Source organism: Pantherophis guttatus, chromosome 1 (assembly GCF_059756535.1).
Source record: "Pantherophis guttatus breed Tessera chromosome 1, ASM5975653v1, whole genome shotgun sequence".
Lineage (NCBI taxonomy): Eukaryota > Metazoa > Chordata > Lepidosauria > Squamata > Colubridae > Pantherophis > Pantherophis guttatus.
This window is the reverse complement of record NC_142063.1, coordinates 43707102-43720042: the sequence shown is the minus strand read 5'-3', so window position 1 is coordinate 43720042 and position 12941 is coordinate 43707102. Positions and strand designations below refer to the sequence as shown.

General features: G+C 38.6%; 1 long non-coding RNA gene across 1 annotated transcript; it reads left to right on the top strand.

Annotated features, from left to right (window-relative positions):
• The first annotated feature begins 4635 nt into the window (after positions 1–4635).
• LOC117666143 (uncharacterized) lies at positions 4636–12022 on the top strand. Its single transcript, XR_004591648.3, has 2 exons — positions 4636–4775; positions 9739–12022. It is a non-coding gene; the product is annotated as an uncharacterized LOC117666143 (long non-coding RNA).
• The last annotated feature ends 919 nt before the right edge of the window (positions 12023–12941 follow it).

The window sequence follows — 12941 nt, the reverse complement described above, 5'->3', positions numbered from 1 at the left end:
CAACCTAGAACTTCGCCGTCTTTGATCCAACCTAAGCGTAATACATAAAATTATCTGCTACAATGTCCTACCTGTCAATGAATGCTTCAACCACAACAATACACGAGCACACAATAGATGCAAGCTTGTGGTAAACCGCACCAAATTTGATTGCAGAAAATATGACTTCAATAACAGAGTTGTTAATGCTTGGAATGCACTACCTGACTCTGTAGTTTCTTCCCCAAACCCCCAAAATTTTAACCTTAGACTGTCTACTGTTGACCTCACCCCATTCCTAAGAGATCTTTAAGGGGTGTGCATAAGCACACCAGTGTGCCTACCATCCCTGTCCTAATATTCCCTTTTATTCGTATCCATTTCATGTATTCATAATTATGTTTATACTTATATCTGTTATTTAATACATGCTTGATGAAATAAAATAAATAAATAAAATACTTCTGCTGATTACCAGTTGCCAGCAGTTTGGCAGTTCAGGTCTCACTGGCTAAAGGTTGACTCAGCCTTCCATCCTTCTGAGGTCGGTAAAATGAGGACCCAGATTGTTGGGGGCAAGATGCTGACTCTATAAACTCCTTAGAGAGGGCTGTGAAGCACTGTGAAGCGGTATTTAAGTCTAAGTGCTATTGCTATCATGCGCCGCTCAGATTTTGAACCTGGGCTGTCCACTTTCCAGACAACAAGCCTAGCATCTTAACTGCTGAGCCATTGTGTCTCCAAAATAATAATTGTACCTTGAGTGAAATTCCAAAACATCTGGAGCACCACTTGAACACCATCAGTATTGACAAAATCAACACCAGTCAATTACAGAAGTTTACTGGGAACAGCTTTCATCCTGTGAAGGTGACTTTAACACCATCAAATAACATCTCCCTATTTCAGGCCCTTCAGAAGGATTTGATAGGTAGACAAAAATGTCAAATGTAGGCTAAGCGTCTTACTGAGTCTGCGAACCACCAGATCCAATCAGCCCAACATCCCATTGCATTATTCTGTTGTCCCACAACTAAAGGAGGAAACCACCAGTTCTTAGTTAATTTCATCCATATTAAACAAGGCAGCTAAAGTTCTGGACTCAGTTCTGGACTCATTTCAAAAGTCCCTCTCCTCAATGAAGAAATGTCCATTTTTATTTATTAAACTTATTGGCTGCCCCAGGGTAACTCTGGGTGGCTTATAATATTAAAGGAAAAAACTATATAAAACTATAGAGAATACAAATAAATTAACATAAAAATACAAACACTCAGTCCTAACTAAAAGATGGAGAACTTGTTTTATATTCTACATGGATACCTGAATCAGAAATAAATTGGTGCAGCTGCTAAAGTTGGTGATCTCTTGGTATCAGTTGTTTCACTTTAAGATAAAAATGATCACCATAAACACATCCTTAAGGAACATCACAGTGCCTTCTGGTTTCTAAAATAATATTTTTTTCTATTTTTTCTCAGAATGCTTGTGGATGTCGTTTGAATTTCTCTGAGTAGTATGCTTAATTCATTTGTTTTTGAAACAAAATTGTTGTAATAGTTGCTGTTGAACAGCTTTCCAGCAACTGAAGCCACTGTTATTCTGTATTTTATATTTGTCTAACTTTTCCTAGAACATTGTGTCCAGTTCTGGGCATCCCCCTTTATGAAGCAGAGTGATAGACTGGAGACTCTTCAGAAGGGAGTAGCTACCCTGTTTTCCCAAAAATAAGCCCTCCCCAAAAATAAGCCCTGCCTGAAAATATTTAAGCACATGCACAGCCTGTCCCTGCCAATTCTTCTGGTTAGGGTTAGGGAGACAGAGGTGGAAAACAGGTAAGATGGCAAAAGGAGCCCCGTCTTGCTCCATGCGCCCCAAAATAATAAGACCTCCCCCCAAAATAAGGCCAAATGCTTATTTCGGGGTTCACAAAAATATAAGACAGGGTCTTATTTTCGGAGAAACGTGGTAGAATAATAAAAAACTGAAAGGAATGGTTTGAGATGTGTGCTATGTTTAGCCTGAAGAAGCTACTCTTGCAAAAAAAATGTGTTATTTCTTTAAGTATTTGAAGGGCTATCTTGTAGAAGATGGCTGAAAACATTTAGAATTGTTCCAAAAGACAGGACAAGAAACAATGGTCTTAAATTATAAGGAACCAGATTTTAATTGAATATCAGGAAGACTCTGATCTTACATAAGTAACTAAGAGCTGTTCAGCAGTGGAACAAAATGTTTTGAAAGGTGGTGAACTCTCTTTCACTGGAAATGTTTAAATGGAAGCTTGATAAACATTTATCATGAATATTGTAGTACAGAATTCTGAAGAGTGCAGGAGGTTTGTTTAGATTATCTCCAAGACTTTTCTAATACTTAACATTCTGGGATTGTATGATGCTTCCCTGGCTACCCATATTCCGCAGCCTCCAAAACTCAATGTTTTCTGTTAGGATTTAGTGGAAAACTAGAAAGTCTGCAGACGATCATTGCAATTATTGAAAGATAATTGTACAAATCAACTCATTCTCAAAGGTATATACACTTTGGCTACATATATTAAAATAAGAGTAATAACACCATGTTCAGCTCATAAAATTCCATTAAATTTTATTCTCTCAACCAAGAATCAAAACTATATCTTTCATACAATTGATTGCAAACCATTAACATATGAGCCATGGTGGCACAGTGGTTAGAGGGCAGTACTTCAGGCTACTTCTGCTGATCACCAGCTGCCAGCAGTTTGGCAGATCAAATCTTACCAGGCTCAAGGTTGACTCAGCCTTCCATCCTTCTGAGGTGGATAAAATGAGGACCCAGATTGTTGGGGGTAATATACTGACTCTGTAAACCGCTTAGAGAGGGCTGTAAAGCACTATGAAGCAGTATATAAGTCTACGTGCTATTGCTATACAGGGAATTTACCTAAAAGTAGTTTTTCTCTAATGCCTGTTGAAAATTGGGGAGGGGGGAAATCTTGCTAATTAGTTAGGCATAGAGCATTTCCACACCATCACTATTTTTACTCGTAAATCTTTCTAATGGAGTTTGACTCACTATAATCTTGCACAAATAATATGGAGAAATCACTATGAGCCAATCTAATTTACTGAGTGTAAGAATGCATGCATGCAGGTAAATTACTGATAAGGGCAAAAAACATAATCCAATCCCTTATAATAAGAAAAGGGATGTCTGAGATACCTTACTAACTTTCTGTGTTACATAAAAATTCTCCTGTGAGTTGATGATGAAATACTGGCAGTTTCATCATTGGAGCAGCAGGATATGGAGGAATAAATAAAAGAAAAAAGGAACAACTATGATGAAATAGAGAAGTAGAGGAAAGGCCAAGAGCTGGGTGGTAGAGATCAGCCTAAAGTTCTCACCTATGGAGAAACTGACCATACATTAGCTCTGTTAAACTGCAGCCCAGCAAAGAAGCAGCAACTTGGTTCCAAATTTAAAGGATAACAAAGACGGAAGCAAAGTGTGAGCTCTGGAAGCTAGTTGATGGTATGTGATTACACAGAATCAGGATTAGGTTCTAAAGTGGCACAATGTCCCAGTATGAGAATGGGTGGATGTCTATCCAGAATAGCAATGGTAATGCCATATACTAATTGATTTGGCTAATTTTTTTTTTTAAGAAAACTTATATAGCTACCTTCTCTCCCACAGCGACTCTAGACAACTTATATACAGTAAAAACACAAAATTGAAAAAAATTGAAAAAATGAAAAGCAATAACCCCCACCCACTCAGGCAACAGCACACAATTTAAAAAATGCCATTTGATGTGCTCCATCGCACTCAGGGTTCCTCAGGCCCACTGGCAAAACCACATCTTAAGGGCCTTCTGAAAGACTGTGAAAGTGGAGTCCAGTTCTAATTTCTGGAGAGATGATGTTCCAGAGGAAGGGGGCCATCTCTGAGAAGGCATTTCTTCTGGGTTCTGCCAGATGTACTTCCTTAGGGGACAGGATCCACAACATTCTTTGGCTCCCCACTCTAGTGTGTCCTGTGGATGTGATCGGCAAGAGACGGTCCCTCAGATAACCTGGTCCCAGGTTGTGAAGGGCTTTAAAGGTGACAACCAACACCTTATATGCACCTGGAAGCAAATCAGAAACCAATGCAGCTCCCACAGCAGAGCTGACACATGTGCACATCGAAGTCTGCACAATACATGTGGGCCACTGCATTTTGGACCAAAATTCTGGATGCTTTTCAAGGGCAGCCCCATGTAGAGTGTGTTGGAATAGTCAAGACAGGAGGTGACTAGGGCATGAGTGACAGTGAATAGGGATTGTTGATCCAGGAAAGGGAGCACAATCCGCTGTTGCACAAAGGCCCTCCTGGCCACGACTGCCACCTGCTCACATTCATATATATTAGTAATTTTTCCTTATTAAATGTGCATATCCATCCATTTCCTTCACTTTTATTTTTGCTTTCTGTGTCATCCACCATCTCAGACCTGATCTATACAGTATTTGGACAATCAGAGAGTTGTTCCAGCATGTGATATTTGCATCCAATTATATTTAAATCTTTGGGCCATTTAACTCGGGTATTTCAGAGGTAGATTTACTGGTGTGATAAATTGTTCAGTTTATGTCATAACAGCATGACATAACAATACATGAACGTAAAGGTCATATGAATAAGGGATTTTCTTGTGTTCTGTACACATCATCTCTAAGAAGCATTCAGGATGGATGGAAACTTGCCAAATGTGGCATGAGGGCCTCTGATCCTTATAATGGACATCTAGGAAGATGACTAACACCAATGTAAGGACCTCAATCAAAATTTACTTCCATTTCATGACTGATTATTGCTGTAGCTATTCTTAACCATTGTTATAACTTACTATATGCGAGTACTATGATGTACATTAAAATGGCAGCAATTTTGATTCACATGATGGCCAATTAACACCTAAGAAAGTGCAAGTCAGTATAAAGTAAGCTGTTACTGGCATTTTGATCTACTGGGGATTTAACTAAAATGTTCTACGTATATGAATATATGTGTGTGGGTGTGTATATATATACACACATGCACACACCTGTATTTATGTGCTTTTACTTATAATTTTCCCTAACTTACAGAATTTTTTAATTCAAATTTCTCTGATGTCATTTTTAAAAATTTCCTTGACACATGCTTCTAAAGTACACATTTCTCAGATGCAAACTTGAAAAACGATTCTTTTTTGTATGCAATAACAATATAGCTTGGATTATTTTTTCTACCCAAATACAGGTGTATGTTTGTGTGTGTGTGTGTGTGTGTGTGTGTGTGTGTGTGTGTGCATGCAGATTTTTGACCAGGGAATGAATGAAGCTAACAGACTCGGTTAAGTGCTGTCATCCATGCCATGAGATGTAATCTATTTTGTCAGGTTTTCAGAAGTTCATTCCCGGTGAAATTTGTGGCTGATTTCTTTTATATCCACTGTATAGCAACATTTGACAAATCCTTAAAACCTACAGAGACCAGTCCAAAGTCATTTTGATTCTTCTAAACAACCAGAATGAGGAAGTGGAATATCTTTTTTTTAAAAATCAGACCCTGAATCGATCTGTAGCTACAGCAGCACAATTTATGGCCTCTTATAAACTTAATTTTTTTTCGTTAGATTAGGTTGTCAGTTAGAAATATGAGAGAAAATCATGTTCACTATGCTTTTCTTAACAATGATGGTTTGTAACACCTCTTGTGCGATTGTGTGGCAATGCTCAATAAGTCCACAGAAGGACTGTTGTCACACAGTCCTTCATAATAGTCAAAGCATTTTCCCTTTAGAGCAAAGACTTGCCTGAATTGGGCAGTCAACTTAATATTCCAATTTGCTTGATATTATCTACATCAGCCTTCCCCTATTGCTGTCTTCCAGATGTGCTAAAAATTCACAGTTGGCTGAGAATTATGGGTACCAAAGTCTAAGGAGGCACCAAGATTAGAAAAGGCTATTCTACGTTGACCAAAAACTGCTCACTGGGGATTAAAGGTTTTTTTTTAAGGGAGGGGTTTGTCAGCATGCAAAGCCAATGTACAAATAGTTATAATGACATGCTTTGGAATTATAGCTGAGAAAAAGGAAGAAAGTCAGTTGATTGTATTTTTGGGTAGGGCTGGTTATAAAGAAGGATTATTCTCATCTTATTTCTATGGTAAACTCCATTGTTTTGGTAAATGCAGCCCTATGGTTCCTCTAGAGCAGGGATGTCAAACTCAAGGCCCAGGGCCCAAATCCGGCCCACAGGGTGCTTAGATACAACCCGCAGGGCTGCCCTGGAAACAGTGAAGGACCGGCCCGCGGTGCCTCTGAGTGCTTGGGCCACCACAGGCACCCCCAACACAAGTGATGTCGAGCTGGCCATTCCAACCAAGCCCCCCCTGCACCTCCCCGAGGTCAAACACAACCCTGATGCAGCCCTCAATGAAATCGAGTTTGACACCCCTGCTCTAGAGGCCTCCTTTCTGGGCGATGGAATGCTGTGGGTCTCCTTCCTCTACAGCAGCGTATTTCCTCTCCTTGTTCAAAAATATGTCAACGTTTTCTAGTGACATTATTTTGCTACAAAGCACCCAAGCATCACGTCCTATAAGTAATCATAATTACCAGCTTCATAATTGTTAATCAAGTTTGGTCTGTTGTCTTCAGGGTATATCAATGGCCTGAATCAATGCAAATTAAGGGGAATCCACATTAAGCCCTGTGCAAAAGCAGATAAGCAAAATAACTGTTAGAATATACTTAAGTATTTGGCACACACACTTTTTTTTTTAAAGCACCAAGGTCTTACCATAACAATTGCAGGTTCATAGATTGTTTCTCTCTCTGCAACATTGATGTATATACACCTTTAACAACAGCACTAATAATATCCAGCCTGGTCACAGGTTAAACAACAGTCATTTTGCCCAGCGATTCAAACTCCCATTGCAATTTGCCAAGCAGCTGAGTGCACTGGCTACAAAGCCACGTATTGCAATGATTTGCATGAAAAGAGGGTGTCATTGTATTACCTCTTAGCTTTGGTTGAAATTAGAAGTAATGTCTACATTTATCTTTTATTCCTAGGAGTACGAATTTGTGCTAATAATAACAATAATAAAACCAGTTCCTAAAAGCTAAGTGAACTCTACACAGAATTCTTCTCCCACTCCCATCCACACCTCATTTTTTCCCCGTCTGTTCAAGTAAGGGAGTAAAAAGATCATGAATAATAAATATGGAGATAAGAGAACTGAAACTGGGAAATCAATTTACTGCAAAATATTTGCATGTTTTATTAAAAGACACTGTGCATAAACCCCACAACAGGGAGGAATGATTTATATTTTGATTTGATTTGTATACATTATACCTCTGGGAGAATGGATGCAACTTAGTCATCCCTGCAAGACTTTGCCTTCTCCTAGAAGAATTGACTTCTGCTGTTGCTGCTCCTTTTTTAAAAACAATAATTGCTTCCGGCATGGAAATTATCAGTTTTCCTGATGGAGGAAATCTGGAGGTTTATACCATTTGAAGTCTTCTTATCTTTCAAGGACCTAGGAGAAAGAAAGAGAGTTTTGTAATTTCTTCTTCCACAATTAACACATCTGGATGTTCTTTCATTTGATGGTTTTCCCATCACTGCTTTACATTCGTCTGCATCAGCCCTGTTCAGCTCTGGGGAAACCTAATGATGGTAAAATGCTGAATGCCGAATGCAGAAATCAGGATTTGGTTGGATGGTTTGTGGATGACTGGAACCTATGTGGTTTGCTTCAGACCATACACAGAACTGTCTATTCAGAAAGAAAATTAATCTCATGGAATGGACTTTTCTTTAAACACAATTTCTTTTCATTCATGGAACAAAGCTGTATTCAGTCTGATATCAAGTTAATACTGTTTTATTATAATATAATATAATACTATACTATATTATAGTATAATACTATAGTATAACAACTATAGTATTGCAATATTATAGTTTTGCCTTATTAACTACATGGACCTTTCTATTTACTGTATTTCCCTGAAAATAAGAGCCTGTCTTATATTTTTTTGAACCCTGAAATAAGTCCTTGGCCTTATTCCCATGCACTCAAAAGCCCGATTGGGCTTATTATCAGGGCTTATTTTGGGGGAAACAGGGTATCCCCTATATTGAGAAATACTTTTTGTGAGTGTGCTAATCACTTTACACAACGTTCATTGACCTTAGGTCTGTTTGATTCCATCCCCAGATCCAAACTATGGGAGAAATTGAACTCTTCCTCAATGGACAAAAGCTACTGTTATTTATACTGTATATAAGTTACATAAAAATTCCCAGATCAAGGTCAGATACAATGCCCATGGACACTGTACCAAAGAAATTTATAGGAGAGCGAGACAGGGATCTATTCTAGCTCCCCTCCTGTTTAATATATATTTGGAACTCGGTTGGGCCCCTACAGATCATGCCTTTCCTTGGAAAGTGTTCAGTTCAAATTTCTGACAACTGTCAGCTGGTTCAGAAATAGCAATAGCAATAGCACTTAAACTTATATACCACTTCACAGTGCTTTACAGCCCTCTCTAAGCAGTTTACAGTGTCAGCATATTGTTCCCAACAATCTGAGTCCTCATTTTACCAACCTTGGAAGGAATAAAGGCTGAATCAACCTTGAGCTGGTGAGATTCGAACTGCCAAACTTCTGGCAGCTGGCAGTCAGCAGAAATAGCCTGCAATACTGCATTCTAACCACTGTGCCACAGTGGTTCTCTCACAGAAAGCAGCCGTGCAGGCAGTTTTTTGGCCCCTCTGTATTCATATAACACCAGAATTCCATGAGCTGCTCTGACTTCCAATAGGCTTTTGAATCAAATTTCAGGTGTTGGTTATCATCTACAAATCTGTACATGGCATAAGACCAGGCTATTTGTGGAACTGACTGTCTGTCCCCCATTGCTTCTGACAGCCCTAGTACATCCAATAGAGAGGACATGCTTCAGGTCCCCTCCATCAAACACTACCAGGTTGTTGCATGCTGGAGTTGTGTTTTCTCTGTGGCTGCACTAGTCTTGTGAAGCAACATTTCCCAAGAGATCCTAGAGGTCCTAGTATAAAATTTGTATTGTCTATTTCACTATCCGAAGTGACTCTTCATACTTGTCAAATAATGGGGAAAAAATATTAATTGACACTTTTACATAGGTCCTATATAAAACTACTAATTAATATTAGCAAATTAGTAATACTAATTAGTTCTGATAGTATCAAAATCAACCCTTAACATTTGTATGGTACTTTTGAATGTTCAAAGCTCTTCTTACTTATGGCCTCTTTAACGACAGGCCATCAGGCTGTATGTCAACTGAGTCTTAACATAGTCCATTTGGTGGCCATTTGAACCTGCTCTTTTTATTGCCTGCTTGGAGCTCTTCAAGTATTGTGATTGTCATCTACCTGACAATAGCAGACCACATTGTACCATTGAAAGAGGTATGCCATCCAGTATTGCACATACAATAAATGGACTGTGTTATTTTACATAAACACTTACATGAGAAGTGTTGTCATATTTGAGGGTTTTCAAATCAAAACTTTGCCTCACTCAGAAGTGCAGCTTTTAGCCCAAAAGTATGCTCCCCTGGATATAAATAATAATGGTTTTCAAAAGTGCAATGACTCTTTGATAGTTCTTGCAAATTGGCCTTTTCTTTTAACCTTCCTTCTGCATCCTGTTTTTCTCCTCGTCACCTAACAGCCTTCCAAACTGGAACTTGAGAAAAATTCAGCATGTGGAGAACTAGCAGTGGAATAATACAGACTTCTTCATTCACCCTACTTGCAGGATATAAGGCAAGAATCTTCTGTTATCTGATCTGCTTAATGCTTTCTTTGCCTCTATGTCATATATTTCAATTGCTAATTCTGACTTGAGTTCTGTGGGCTCTGCTTGGGTTAAAGAAAAAGAACACAAGCAATGATTGGATAAGATAACTTCTTAGAATCTTTCCCAGTCCTAAGATTCTACTGTGAATCAATCTGCTATTGAACCTCAAGGTGGCAGAATGGGATCTGTTTTACCGATGAATGGGACCAAAGCCACACTGGGGGAATCCAGAGATGCGTTACATCTTGCCACGTTCAGTATACTGTATGTCCTATTTCTTCAGAGACTATGACAAAGAGCCTTGACATGTACCATCCCAGCCTTTCCTGGCTGGGATGGTCAGTCTGTATCACAACAGGGGAAGGGGGCGTCTTTCTCTTATCCTTGCCTCTAGTATTTGGCCCCTAGCCAAGAGCAAACTGCCCTAAACTGGATTCTTGCAAATGAAAGCATCCGGGAGCAGAGTGTGGTTTTCGGGATTAGGTGTAAGCACAATAACCTTTCCATGCTGATACATCCTAGTAAATCTCACCCTGCTCTGTATGTAAGCCAAGAACAAGGTTACAGAATGCAGCAGTCTGCCAAATGCTAGTTGTGTGATTATTCATCATTTATATTTTGGCCCAACTCGGTCGCAATCTTTTGGTATGCCTTCTTCCCTCCCCTAGCACAGTGCCTTCTAGCCATACAGACCTTCCCTGGTATTAATGAATTGGTAATTTGAAAATTTACTTCAGGTTGTGGCTTTGATTTTTCACAAAGCGTTTCTGGGTGCCTGCAGCTAATTATGTTTTCAATAATATATTGTTGAAGAAACCTTGACTTTCTTGGGTTGGCTTCAATTTGCCTTAATTAGAGACTGTTAAAAGCACTCTTCTTGGCCTCTTGCATTATTTGATTTTCTTTTGTTACTTACAAGAGGACATTGCACATAGACTTGACCTACAATTTGTGTCTTTTCTGCACATCTTATGTTAAATTTTCAGCTGCTAATATCAGAGAATGATGCTTTACTGTTTTCATGACCAACTCTTTGTACTAGTGTGTAATTTGTGGCTAAGGAGGAGGTTTTTCCTCCATAACATTGGCTATACTGAATGTGAGGAAAACTTACTGCCCCTTAGAAGCAAACAACCAAATTGTGGTCTCCAGAGGCTGAGGCCAAGGTTGCTTACACAAGATAACACTTGGGGCAAAATGACATATGCTTAGGAGATTTGGGAATAATTTGTGCCTCTTCTGGAGCCCAGACAAGTGATGTTATAACTACTGATATTTTCATTAATTGGATTTTCTGCTTGTACCTTGTTTCTTCTGAGTCCTGTTGATAACGTACATGGCCACAGCTATTTTGTCAACAGCATCTTTTTTTCAGGACATAAAAATCCATTCCGGCTGCCCCTTTGTGTCATGCCATATCGTCCAAATTCCAAAAGCTAATCTTCACTGTGACATATGATGGACATGCACACATTTATTTAAAGGGTAATTCTTGGCATGAAAAGAGGAAAGGCATAATGTTTGTATTCGGGAATATGTACAGTAAAAATACAAATTTAGAAGTTAATGCTGTAAATTAAGTAGAACCCATAATGAACAATACACTAAAATGAGTACTGTAAGTCTGTGACCAGATGTTAGGAGGAATTTTTTTGCCCTGCTGTCCCCATTACCAAATGGATGAGTCCTGCTATTGCTTCCAATGTTTCTTTCAGAGACAGTACAGTTTTTCAAGCAGAAGACTATCTTTTGTACAGGAGGAAGTACTATTTCTCTCTCTTTCCAATCTATACTCTAAATGTTAGCCAAAGAAGTGCCATTGCAGCTAGTGTTCCGATTATTATTCATAGGTTTATAAATACGCACACACACTCTGATAACTATATTAATCATATTAAACTGAAATACCTCTTGCTGTAAGTTCAAAAGGCCTGCATCTGGGGCACAACATTTTTTTCAGAGCTAACATTTAAACAGAAGGAAGAATTGTGTCAGTTCTCTTAATTACTAGCAGTTGCAGAAATCTTAATAAAAAGAATGCTTTATAAGAACTACCCAGATGTCAGATCTTAAACAAACATCTGCTTGAAAGGGAAGGTTCATCTTTTGCCCATAAAGTATTAAAGAGGACGCTATGATTTAAAAAAAAAAAAAATTCCATGGCCATAAGTTGCATTTAGCTCTCTTGAAGCTGCTGTCTGTAATGTCAAAAAACACACCAAGAAAAAAAAAAATAACCCTTGGAAAGGTTAATAATGGCCTTTCCAATGTCATATTCTACACTTTATGTGTTGTAGTAATTATTATCATTATAGCTGTAAGGATGTCTAGTTATCTTTCTTAATCACATGCTATAAAGAAGTGCTTCAGAACACATATCTATTATTTAATCAAAATTTCACAGTTATTGGCATTTACGCTTCTGGAAGGGCTGTGTTTATTTTCTGTTTGCAGGGGGGAACAGAGACTCCCAGGAGAAAGGGGACCTCCATCCATGCCCACTTGAATCACTGTCGCATCATGTGACAATCTGTGCTATTAATATCAGAGACTGCTAATACATGTTATTAGGTCTTACTCCCTTATACTTTTGGTTCTCCAGGAAAAACACTTTTATTCACAGATAAGGACTGTAGGAGCAGAAATAGTGTCTCCTTTAGATGAATCCCTGAGCCTGAACTATGTCCAAGAGTTTTTCAAGTGATGGGTGTAAAAAATTCAAAACTGGTAGAGTTGGAATATGTCTTAAAGCTCATCTACTCCAACCCTCAGTCATCCCCCAAGTGCTAAAATACACTTGATGATTGGTCATTCAGCTTCTGTTTAAAAACTCGTAATACAGAAGCGCCAATGATCTTCTAAGACAGTGTGCTATCGTAGTGGTGAATACCGGAAGTTTTTCCTAACCAAATAAAAGCCGACAATCCTCCTATTTTTCATTTGAACCCTTTGAGTAAGCCAGGTTTGTTTTAGCTATGGTTTGTTAAACAAGCCAGAATGGTTTTGCCCATTTTACGTCTTTTTCCACCACATTTATTAAGTGAATCACTGAAGTTGTTAAATTAGTAACATAG